Here is a 13,063-nt window from a genome sequence, read left to right on the forward strand (position 1 = left end):
GTAAGACACCTTATGAGTTTTGTTTTGGTCATGTTCCTACTATGAGATATTTCAGAGTATTTAGTAGAAAATTTTATATCAAGAGAGATGGGGATATATGAAAGTTTGATGCTAGAAGTGATGAAGGTATCTTCTTGGGATATTATACAAAGAGAAATGCCTACTAGTGCTACAATAATAGACTGAGAAAGATAGTAGAAAGTGCAAATGTGAAGGTGGATGAGAATCTTGGAAAAGTGATCAAGTCATGTGGTTATGATGATGGACAACATATTGTTCTAGCTCCTATTCAAACTGAAGAGCCTAAGCTAAATAATCCGGTAGAGACAGTTAGCCCATATGTTGCTGCTTTCGGTGAAGAAGTGCAAGAACCCAATAATCAGAACAATCAAAAAGACTGAGGTATGTAAGATTAAATCATTCTGAAAATCTGATTATCGGTGATAAGAATAAAGGTGTAATGAGTAGGAGAAAGTTGGCTGCTGAAGAAGTATGTTTGATTTCTAAAGTTGAACCTAAAGATGTTGCTGAAGCTTGTAAAGATGAAAGTTGGATGAGAGCTATGGAAGAAGAACTAGATTAGATTGAAAAAAATAATACATGGGAACTTTTGCCTAGACCTAAGGATAAGAATGTTATTGGTACTAAATGTGTATTCAGGACCAAATTGAATGAAGACGGTGAAGTTGTCAGAAATAAAGCAAGACTAGTTTGCAAAGGATATTCTTAGAAGGAAGGAATTGATTATGAGGAGACTTTTGCTCTAGTTCCCAGACTTGAAGTTGTTAGACTATTGCTTGCATATGCTTCTTATAAATATTTTAAGGTATATCAGATGGATGTCAAATCTACCTTTTTGAATGGTGATCTAGAGGAAGAAGTTTACATTGATCAACCTGATGGATTTTCATTGTCAGATGATGGAGACATGGTATGTAAATTGAAGAAAGCTCTTTATGGATTGAAGCAAGCCCCTAGAGCCTGGTATGCTAGATTAGATAAATATTTGTTGAAATTGGGATTTACTAAAGGTGTTGTTGAATCTGTATTTTAAGATTGAGAATGATAACATCCTGATTGTTGAAGTCTTTGTTGATGATATTATCTTTGGAGGTGATGATGACATGAGTATGAATTTTTACGGCGATATGGAGAAAGAATTTGAGATGTCTATTATTGGTGAGATTAAAATTTTATTAGGTTTGCAGATTGTATAGACTAAAAAAGGTATATTCATATCTCAAACTAAGTATGTGAAGAAATTTTTGAAAAAGTTTGGGTTAGATGACTCCAAACTGGTTGGGACTCCTATGGTGACTGGTTGTAAACTGTCTAAGAATGATGAATCTCTGAAAGATAATTAGAGTTTGTATAGATCTATGGTTGGTGGATTGCTATATCTTACTCAAACTAGACCAAACATTATGCATGTTGTGTGCATGGTTGCTAGATATCAAGCTGATCCGAAAGAGAGTCATGTCACTATTGTTAAGAGGATATTCAAATACTTGAAGGGAACTCTAGAGTATGGTCTATGGTATCCAAGGAATGATGATTTAATGCTATGTGCTTACACTGATGTTGATTGGGCTGGTGATGTTGATGACCGAAAGAGAACTACCAGTGGAGCACTCTTTTTGGGAAAGAAGTTGGTTTCATGGGCTAGTAAGAAACAAGATTCAGTGTCCTTATCTACTACTGAAGCTGACTGCATTGTTGTTGCTAGTAATTGCACTCATGTAGTTTGGATGAAGAAAATGCAGAAAGATATTAGAATCATCTATGATGAGCCTACTTTCATTTACTGTGATAATTTCAGTTGTATTAATATGTCAAAGAATTCAGTGCAACATTCAAAGACTAAGCATTTGTCAATCAAATATCATTACTTTAGAGAGCAAGTTAGTGAAGAGAAGGTGAAGCTGGAGTATGTATCTACAAGGGAACAAATTGCTAATATTTTCACTAAGCCTTTAACTACATATACATTTGTCTATTTGAGATACAAGTTAGGGGTATCCACCCCTCTTTATGAGAAATAGATGCATTGAGTTTCATAAATCCACTGGATTTCAGAGCCTTATCCTTTTATCCAGATTGATGAGTTGGTGTTGCTCCTCTGTTGGAGTAGTCTAGTTTTTGGGAGAGAGATTCTTGTTCTGTTTTGGGGAGAGAGAGTTTGGTTTTCTATTTTGAGATCTTTGGCATTTTTGTCAAAGGGGGAGATAGATCATGTTAAAAACTTCTTTACATATCTTGATTTGAGGGGGAGTTTGTTGGAGATATCTTCTTTCTTTGCATTGACTGTTTTTCACATTCATATGTTGCCATCAATGCTAAAGGGGGAGATTGGTGGATATTGTTGGTCATTGTTGCTACTAGGATATGTTGTTGTCATTTCTTTCAATATATTCCTGTGTATTTCTTCGGTGTATGCAGATTGGGAAGATCTTATGATCTGGTTTTGCAGTGTTGTTTTGTTGATCATTGCTTTGCAGAGTTCAGTATTTTCTCCAGTATAATCCAGTGTGATCAGATCCTGTGTTGAGATTTTGGGATATTTTTTTGAATGGTCTTGTGTATCTTCATTTCAGATGGACCATGATTTGGTACTCCACAAGTTATCTTTCTTCATTACAATTGCCGATTGGTTGTGTTTTTGAGCTTTCAGACATTGATCGATGAAGATTTGAAAAGTGGTGTTGGTTCAACTATTCCTGATGATTCTAACATGCTTGCTAGTGTTTCCTAATCATGTCTTATTTATTTTGGTGATATGAATTGATTGTTGTGCAATTTTTTGATGGTTTCATCAATCAGTATTGATTTTCATGTTATGCAGTTTTTGTTGGTGGTGTAGCGTGTTGCGGTTGATCTTGGCGTGATTTCCGTTGGAGTTGTGCATTTGGGAATTTGAATTAAGTACATGATATGCTATGTAAATAATTATATTGTTTCGGTGGTCAATCTTTGTATCGTGTGATGCAATTTTGTAATTGAGGGTTGAGGGTTTAGCCGACCTTGTTGTCAAGGTTGATGAACTGTATATATAGGTGATATATTCATGTAATTTGGGTGTCGATGTTGTGTCTGCATTATTAGAGAGTGGTGTATGTGTGAACAAGTGATCTATCCTTCAGTGTTGTGTAGAGGTGAGATTGGTTTTGTAGTGAAGACAACTGTGCTTAACTGGAACTATAATCAAGCATTTGGAGATGCTATTCTTTCAGTTCATTTCTTCCAGATTGTAGTCTGAATCTTATTGTAAGGCATTACCCATTGTAATATTTTCACATACTACTATAGAGTATCATCTTACTATGGGTAGGTTCCCACCATGGTTTTTCCCTTAACCGGGTTTTCCATGTCAAAAATCCTGGTGTTGTGTGTTGTGCCTTCAATTTTCTTATATGTCTTATTGATGCAGTTTATCAGATCTATTTTTGGTGATTAAGTTTCTCTATCTGGTGAAGATTGATTCACCCCCCCTCTTAATATTTCTTCTTTAATGTTGCTAACAGAAGATACTCAGGATCATAATCATGAGAATTCTAATAATAGAAGATCATGTGTTAGATTTGATGACCATTCTCATGGTCATGCTTACAATACCAATTATACACATGGTCATGATACATACAATCACCCAGCTCCTAGTGCAACTCATCATAATAACATACCAAGTGGTTCATATTGCAATTACATTCCTCCACCACTTGAACACATATATGAACAATATCATCCTTACATGCAATATGTACCTCCTCCTCCTCCCAGTGGTTCAAGAATGGGGATTGCTCAAAGAGACAAAGAACCACCTAGTCATGATTTGTAACAACAAGTTAAGAAATTAAAAATACCAATGGCAAGTATGTGAGCACCTATAAAAAATATATGATTGAGGATAATTATCCTTATTCTTATGACAAAAGCATGCCTACATCATCTTTTCCTCCTCACTTTGTGGTACCTAAAATTGATAAGTATAAAGGAAAAGAAGATCCAAAGACACACATCAGAGAGTTTTGCATGACTTGCATAGAAGTTCTTGCAAAGGATTCTTATTTGATGAGACTTTTTCCACAAAGTTTAGGTGGACAAGCAATGGAATGGGTTTTTTACTTATCACATGGAATCAAATCATGGGATGAATTGGTAGAGGCCTTCATACAAAATTTATCATACAACATTGAGTGTGAAGTTTTAGTGACTATGTTGTGCAACACTAAAAAACAAAATGGTGAATCTTTTTCATCATTTTCAAAGAGGGAGAGACTTGGATATTTGATGCCCTTGTCATATTCTACAAAAAACAAATTGTTAAGATTTTACTCAAAATGTGAATAAATACATTGGATATGACCTTCCTAAAGCATTTTTGTCTACATTCTAAGATGTTATTGGAAAATGTCACTCTATTGAGAAGGTCCTCATTGAGAATAACACTATCAAGATATTTAAAGAGAACAAAGATGAAGGAAATATGAAATACAAACCCCAATTTTGGAACAAGAACAAGGATACTATCAATGATGGGATTGTTGATGCAAATATGGTCAAACCAATGATAAGATTTACAGGTGCTAGTTCATATAATAATCAAGTAAATACCTAAAGAGCACCAAGAACTCCAAGGAATTACACACCTTTGGGGGAGCCAATTGAAAGTTCATTGAAGAAGTTGGTCATGAATAAGATAATTACATTACCAGACAATAGACCATTTGAGCCAAGGGTAAAAACCTTCATGGTGGAATGATAATCAATTTTGTGAATATCATAAGAGAAAGGGCCATAATACTAGCAATTGCCATAAATTGAAGAATCTCATTCAAAATCTTATTGACAATGGCACAATTGAAGTTGAGGGTCACTCTTCGGATGAATAACAAGTGATGTTTAAAGACCTATTTTCAAAACATGATAAGGGAAAATCACCTGAGACAAACAATAATGCCAATTACACTAATGTAGCCTTTGATTAAACTGTTAATCATATCATTGAATTGGACAACCATGTGTCTACCATAACCATAAAAGGAAAATCCACCAAATGCAATGTCACTACTCAATGGGGTAAAGTTACTTTACAAGGTGCTACATCCAAAACAATTTAATTGTCCAACAAACAATATGACCTTGTATGCCAATTGGAAAAGCCACTCACTCTCATTTTGATCATTGAACTCTTGTGCATTTCACCTTCATACAAAGCCATTTTGGACAAATCTTGCAGGATACATTTGTTCCTACCAATATAAATGTTGTCTAGTTTCAAGCCATGGTGGGGCACTTTTCTACCCCTGATTGCCTTACATTCACATAAGCATATGACACATCTCAACAATAGCCACACAATGCACCACTTTACACTGAAGCTTTCCTTTATAAACACTGCATAAAATGAGTCTTGATAGATGGAGGATAAAGTCTCAATATTTGTACTTTGAAACTTGTCTTAGCATTGGGATTCCCTAAAAAATGCTATGTAATCTAGGAAGAAGATCACTATAAAGGTAGATGGTGATGAAGAATGTTACTCAAAAGGAATAATTGCTCTACATCTTCGAATTGGGCCAATAACAAAGGATGTGGTATGCCAAGTCCTTGATCTTGATCTCACATATAACATACTTTTGGGACTACCATGGATACATGCAATGAAAGAAGTGCCTTCAACATTTTATCAATGTATCAAGTTCCCACACAACAAAATTGAAGTCATGGTTAAAGGTGATCTAAACCCATACATATGTTATAATAAAATTTGACTTGGAGCAGAGACAATAGTCCCCATATATTGGGAATCTAATCCATCTTCAACATATATTTATCTTGAATCACTAAAAGCTTTTGCTTTAAAGAAAGAAGAGCTCAAAGGAAAGTTCAAGGATGAAGGAATGGGAAAATACAGTCTAAATCAAACCATATACTTAAGGCAATTAATGGACTCCCCTAAGATTTATGGTAGACCACATCCTTCAAAGAAGACATCACCAATAATCATAAAATGGGATCCCAACACTTTCCAAATATGGGGTGAAATGGAAGAAGAAGACATTTGTAAGATGCTCTACAAAGAACCAAAATAATATCCTAATCAAGACCACACCATAATACTGATTAAAAACAATGGAAAAGGCTTTAAGTTCTTGCAAAAGATGGGATATGATGGAAAAGGTCCCCTTGGACTACAAAATAAAGGCATTGTTGAACCACTACAACTTGAGCTAGTGCCAAAGAAATAGAGAACTAAGGGACTTGGTTTTTTACCATTAAGGTTATGTGGTCTTGATTCTCAAGAAAAATTGCAGATTACTTATCATTCTTCCACCAATGAAAAACAAGAAGACAACCATTTTTCAATAGACTCAAATGGATGGGAATGGGGAGCTGATAAATCATCCAATGACCATGAGCTTTTAGAAACCTTCAAAGAACTTGGCACACCCACAGACGAATAAAAGTTTAGGGAATTATCCAAAGTTGGTCAAGCATCATCAAGTTATACACCCCAAGACAAGAAAGATAGTAGTGAATCATACATAAATAATTCTTGGGATCTTGAACCCTCTATGTCTCGAGGCTCTAGGCAAAAATTGTGAAAAGTGAGAACTCGTGTTAATGAGTGTCCTTCTAATGATGACAATTTTGATTTTCTTATGATTGAGACTGATGGGGAGAGTAGGTCAGCAATGACTCTGATGACTTCATTGACACATCCAAAGAATCTCGTGTCTTTACCCTTACACCTATCGAATTTGAACATATCGATGGCCTTCCCCTCATTCACCCTCAACTCATTGATTGCAACCAACAAGGACCTCCATAAATTGACACATTCCAAAATGATGAGGCCTTCATTTATTACTGTAGACACCTAAAATTCATATTTAATTAATTTAAGCCTATCAACATAATTAATTGACTTGATTGTGTTATCCTTATTCCTCTCAGAATCAATTAAATCTAATTTGATTAATCCTATCACTATTGTCCAATAATTAATTTATCAAATAAATTAATTATTCCCCTATTCTTCTAAAGTCCCCTCCAATAATTATTTCCTATAAAACCACTCAATTAATTAATTTTAATTAATTAACCTATTCATGTGATTCCTACAAATCACTTTTTCCTAATACCACTCAACCTAATTAATCCTTCTAGAATCTCTCATAATCATGCTTATCATTATCCCTCAATTTTTAATTCCCACTCATGTCACATCAATATTGAGCCTCTCAAAGAAATTCAAATTGCTTTGAATCCCTCAATGCATCCTTATTTTGGAATTTTTAATTCCTCATGTTTGAAATTCAAATTTCTCCCCCCTTTTTCCCAAGGAATTTTATATTCCTATTTATTTTACCAAGGCATACTCGATCCATGCCTTCTATCTAAAATCAATCTCAACCCTTCATAATCAAATCAATCTTGGCCCTCCATTGGCCTTCTCCAATCTATAAATTGGAGCCTATTCTCCTAAAAAATCATCCACTTCTGATGCATTGTCATGCTACCTATTTCTTCTCTCATCCTATTCATAATCCTCTATCAAATCCACGCATCCTTAATCTTTCAATCCAAATCCAATCCAACAATCAATATATCTTGTTGATCACAAAGGAGAGCATTCCACATCCAAATCAAGTAAGCAACACATCAAGTGGAGCATCAAGGGTACATCCTTATCATCCACTTCATCAAGCTCAGTCTGAAGGAGAAGGTAAAATAGCAAGGTAAAAATGATCACTTGATGTTTTTTAGTGTTTTCATGCTTATTTCATTGTCATTTTGATCATTTGACCTTTCATCCCGTTTTCCCCTTTTCAATTACCTAGGCATAAGAGATGATCTCCCTCTAGCGACCCTAAAGAAGGATACACCATTGAACTCAATAGCATGGCATACTTTGGAGACGGTGCCAAAGATTCTAGTTATAAAAATATTAAAATAAAAATAAATGATGTGTCTTTTAGTAAAAACCATACCGCAACACTTTCTAACCATAATACAGTAAAAAGAAATGATGCATTTGATAGTGAAAACTCTCTAAGGCATCAAAGGATGGAGGGTATAACACCCTCCCCATGAAAACATATCAGTAAAAGTCATTTGTGTTGATTGAAGAGATCATAAAAACAAACATTGGAATTGAAGAAGTATCACATAACATCTTCCTCACTCAATCATTGATAGAAATAGGGTGGCCTAAGTTCACAAATTATTTAAAGATAGATAAATTTTATCCTGATTTAGTTATGCACTATTTAATAGTAACTCAAGGCACCAAACCAATAAAGAAAAGCTATGAAAGATGAATCCATAGGTGGCATTATTAGTGAAAGTCAAGTTTGAAAAGTTATTGGATGTTGGCTTCATTAGACCGATTGACTACCTTGAATGGATTTCCTATCTTGTACCAGTTGGTAGCATAAGGATATGTACTGATTTTAGAGACATAAATAAGACTTTTCCAAAAGATGAATTCCCATTACCAAACATTGATTTGATCATTGATCTTACAATAGGCCATGCTATGTTGTCACTTATGGATGGATTCTTGAGATACAATCAAATTAGAATAACACTTGAAGATCAACACAAGAAAAAAATCACTTGTTCATGGGGCACTTTTTGTTGGAATATCATGCCCTTTGGATTGAAGAATGTCAGTGCCACATATTAGAGAGCCATGAAAACAATATTTCTTGACATCATGCATGTCACCTTGGAGGACTATGTTGATGACCTATTAGGAAAATTAGTTACAAGGGAAGGATATTTGGATGTTCTAGCAATAGTATTTGATCACTTGGAGAAGTACAAAGTTATATTAAATCCTTATAAACATGTCTTTAGAGTGACCTTCAGGAAACTTCTGGGATACATAGTGTAATGTTGGTGAAATGTGAATGAGAGATCAAGAGGAAAATTTTCCCTTTCCCTCCAAGGAGAGATGAGAGTTTCACTATGGATTTCCCTTCAAACACTTTTTACCTAGTTACATTCGAAAGAGGAGAGGAGAATTCACTAGATTCAACCTTCAAAGATGAAGATTGAATTTTGAATGAAATGGGAATGATAAGTTGATCCCCTCTTCGTTATTTGAAATGGAAAGGAATTGATTCAATTATGTAGTGCAAAAGTGATAAAGAACTGATTATAACTTGAGATCAGAATATGGGATGAATTTGTACACCTGGATCTAGCTGTAATATGTCGAGACAAAGTTGCCTTGCGAATTTGAAGAAAAGTTACCTTGACCTTGGTGGGAATGTACATCATCCTCCAAAATATCCACAAAATGAAAAGGGTTTTTTCACCTCTACAAATGGAGCCCAAAACCAAAAGTACAGCTATGCACTTGCAACCTACACACATAAAAGAGAGGAAAATGGGTTGGGATTGGGGGTTTTCCTTTAGGTCAAACCCCAATTTTGGAATTAACCAAGTAATGAAAGAAAGTACTTGCAAGTAGTTGTAAATGAAAGACTGAATTGTAAATCACCTCAAGGGAGGTTGTGATAGAAATGTTGATATAAATGCTTGTGTGGAACTGAATGTTGGAATCAATCTCCTCTTCATTGGTTTAATCCTTGACTTGAATGCAACACCTAGCCTTGAAGGGAGACTTGAGAATTCTCAATGCTGGAAAATAATGCTTTAATGCTCTCGAACGCTTGATCGCTTATGCAACTTGATAAACTCCAATCTTATCTAACTTTGAATTATACAAATGAGATGACAAATGCCCCTTAAATATATGTTAGTGGATTTGATTTTAATCATAGGCCTAAATCGGGGGAGTTTCCAACCCAATGCACAACCAACAATGCATGCTCTAGGAAAGTCCTGCCCCAAAATAGGGCAGGGATAGGGGTGCCATGCCCCTATCCTAGGAGGACAAGGGTGCCACACCTCTTTCCTAGGGGGATAGGGGGTCCCATTCCCCTATCCTACCCCTCTCTCTAGGGCAGAGTGTGGACAGGGTGGTGTGGAGGCCAAGGAAGAAGCAAATTCAGAGGGTTGAGCAGTCTTTGATCTTTGATCAGGTTAGAGGATTTGATCTCACATGAGTGAGGACCCTAATGCAGTCAAAAATTGCTAAGGTTGCAATTTTATAACACTACACATAGAATCACAACAAGGCATTGAATAGATCTAGCCAAAGTTAGGACAATTTTAGAAATCCCACCTCCTAATAACATCAGTCAATTAAGCCCATTGCAAGGAAATCTCTAATCAATTTGTAGATTCATAGCACAACTCACAGATAAGTGTCATCCATTTTGACACTTGCTTCACAAAAATATCAAGTTTAAGTGGGATGACAAGTACCAACAAGATTTTCGCTTGCTTAAAGATTATCTCATGAATCCACCAATTCTCATGCCAAAAATTCAAGGAAAACCATTGTTACTCTACATATCAGCAACAATGACAAAACTAGGGGCACTTTTGGCACAATAGGACCATGAAGGAAAAGAATGAGCAATTTACTACATCAATTGCACATTGGAGGGATATGAGCTAAATTACACTCTAATTGAGTGTGCATGTCTTGTCGTAGGTTTTTCATCACATAAATTAAGTCATTACAAGTTAACTCATAAAAACAAATCTCGTAGCAAGAATTGATCCATTAAAATATCTACTCAACAAAGCAACTCTTAGAGGCAGGCTAGCTAAGTGGGTAATGATGTTAAGTGAATTCAACATTAAGTATGTTGGTGCAAAGCCATCAAAGGACAAGTCATTGTAGATAAACTTGAAGATGCACCAATAATTGATGATACTCCTCATGTATCATAATTTTAGGATGAATCTATCTTCACAGTGACACAATCAAAATTATGGCAGCTATATTTTGATGGATCCCTTACACAACATAGAGTAGGAGTAGGCATACTCTTCTTCACACATCAAGAAGATTATATTGCTAAGTCATATCGGTTATCCTCCCTCTATACAAACAATATTGAAAAATGTGAGGCATTAACTATAGGTCTATGGATTACAGTTTAGTGGAAGATCTAAGAACTTCACATTTTTGGTGACTTTCAATGCATGATCTATCAAACCAAATATGAGAAACTAATGTCTTACAAGAAAATGGTGGATGAATTCAAGAAGTACTTCACAAAGATAGTCTTTGAGTAGATAGCCAGAGAAAACAACTGAGCTGCAGATACAATGGATACCATTTCCTCCTTGACTGGTATTCCATAAAATACTATTTGTTGTGAGTTCTTAGTGGATAATCTTTTGGTCCCTGCATATGACATCACTTCATCTGAATTAATATGCGTTATTGGTCCCAATTCCCCTTGGTATGGTGAAATTTTCACTTACCTTGATGATAACACCCTTCCACCTGACCTTTCCAACAACCAATATTAGAAACTTATGAAGAGCGGTTATTGATGACCCATAATGGAAAAGGGTGCATATTAGATTGTCAATAAATGCAAGCAATGTCAAATTCATGAAGATCTAATACATGCACCAACACAAAAACTTCAACCAATCACCACACCATAGCCCTTTTGTTAGTGGGGACTTGATCTCACGAGCAAGATTCACCCTTCATCCTCCAATGGCCATAAATTCATTATCATAGCCACTGAATATTTCGCAAAGTTGATTGGATCCGTTCTCCTCACCCAAGTAACCATTAAGTAGATTGCAACTTTTATCCTTAATTACATCATTTGTCGATATGGTGTTCCCCTTTTCATCATAACATACAATGGGCATCCCTTGAAAAATCAAGATGTTCTTGAGCTTTGTGATCGATTCCATATTCAACATCTCTTTTCTAATCCATACTAGCCCTATGGTAATGTTTGAGTTGAGGTGTCTATTATTAGAATCCTTAAAAAGACAGTTAATGAAGTTGGTCAAAATTACCACATCCAACTCAATCTCATACTTTGGGCGTATTGTATAAGTATCTAGACCCCTACTAGAGCTACCTCTTATTCACTTGTCTATTGTGACAAAAAAATATTGCCCATTGAGGTCAAGTTACCATCTTTACAGGTCTCCTTACGCGATCTTATACATGATGAAGACTATAGGGTCTCCCACTTGCAAGATTTAGAATTCCTAGATGAGTGTCGACAAAATGTATTGAATCACCCTAAAGAATATCAATAATGCATGATCCGTAGTTATAATCACAAGGTGAAACCTTGTACATTTGAGGTAGGTGATTTGGTCCTAAGAGAAAACCCCAAAAATCAATAGGATAGAGAGAAAAGGGGCAAGCTTGAACCAAATTGGCTTGGGCCTTACATCATCAAAACAATTATGGCTTAGGTACATATCAATTATTAATACCAAAAGGAGAACCATTAGATGATCCTATCAGCAACATGCACCTTTGCAGGTTCTACACATAAGTTTTTTGGGAATCATATTAAAAAACTACAAACAAAAAAAATGATGAAAAATTGGAAAAAGTAAAAAATAAATTTGTCCAATGGTGAAAACCACTTTAGTGGCATCTTGGGAAAGTACCATGGTGAAAACTAGGTTATCGGTTTCATGTGTAGGGATTTTTGCTCTTCCCTCCTTCAGGACTCAATATCACCCATTTCACTATACACACACTCACTTCCTACCAATGCATGATAAAATTATTCATCCCCATCATAACTTGTTATTGATCTACCTATGGTCAGTTCGCCATTCATAATAAATCCTTTTCACCTTTTACTGCATCTATAATAAATCAGGTCCTATCTATAACTGGGAGCATGTCCTAAACCTAGTGATGGAAGTGGATCCTTGGAATTATATTTTGTGAGGAACATCATCTTTTGATTCCTTCCTTCCTTGTGCACACAATCTATAATAAAGATCACTTTCATCACTAATCTGCAATAAAGTTTTCACTTTTCTCCATAAAAAAGTATCAGTTTCATGGAGTAAGTTAGTTTTAGATGAGACACAAGTAGTATTGGGATGTCAACAAATCAATCTTTTGGAAAAATTTGACTACAATACATTCTTTAATGCTATTTGTCCTTTATTAGGATAACAACATTATGAC

Source organism: Cryptomeria japonica, chromosome 2 (genome assembly GCF_030272615.1).
Source record: "Cryptomeria japonica chromosome 2, Sugi_1.0, whole genome shotgun sequence".
Lineage (NCBI taxonomy): Eukaryota > Viridiplantae > Streptophyta > Pinopsida > Cupressales > Cupressaceae > Cryptomeria > Cryptomeria japonica.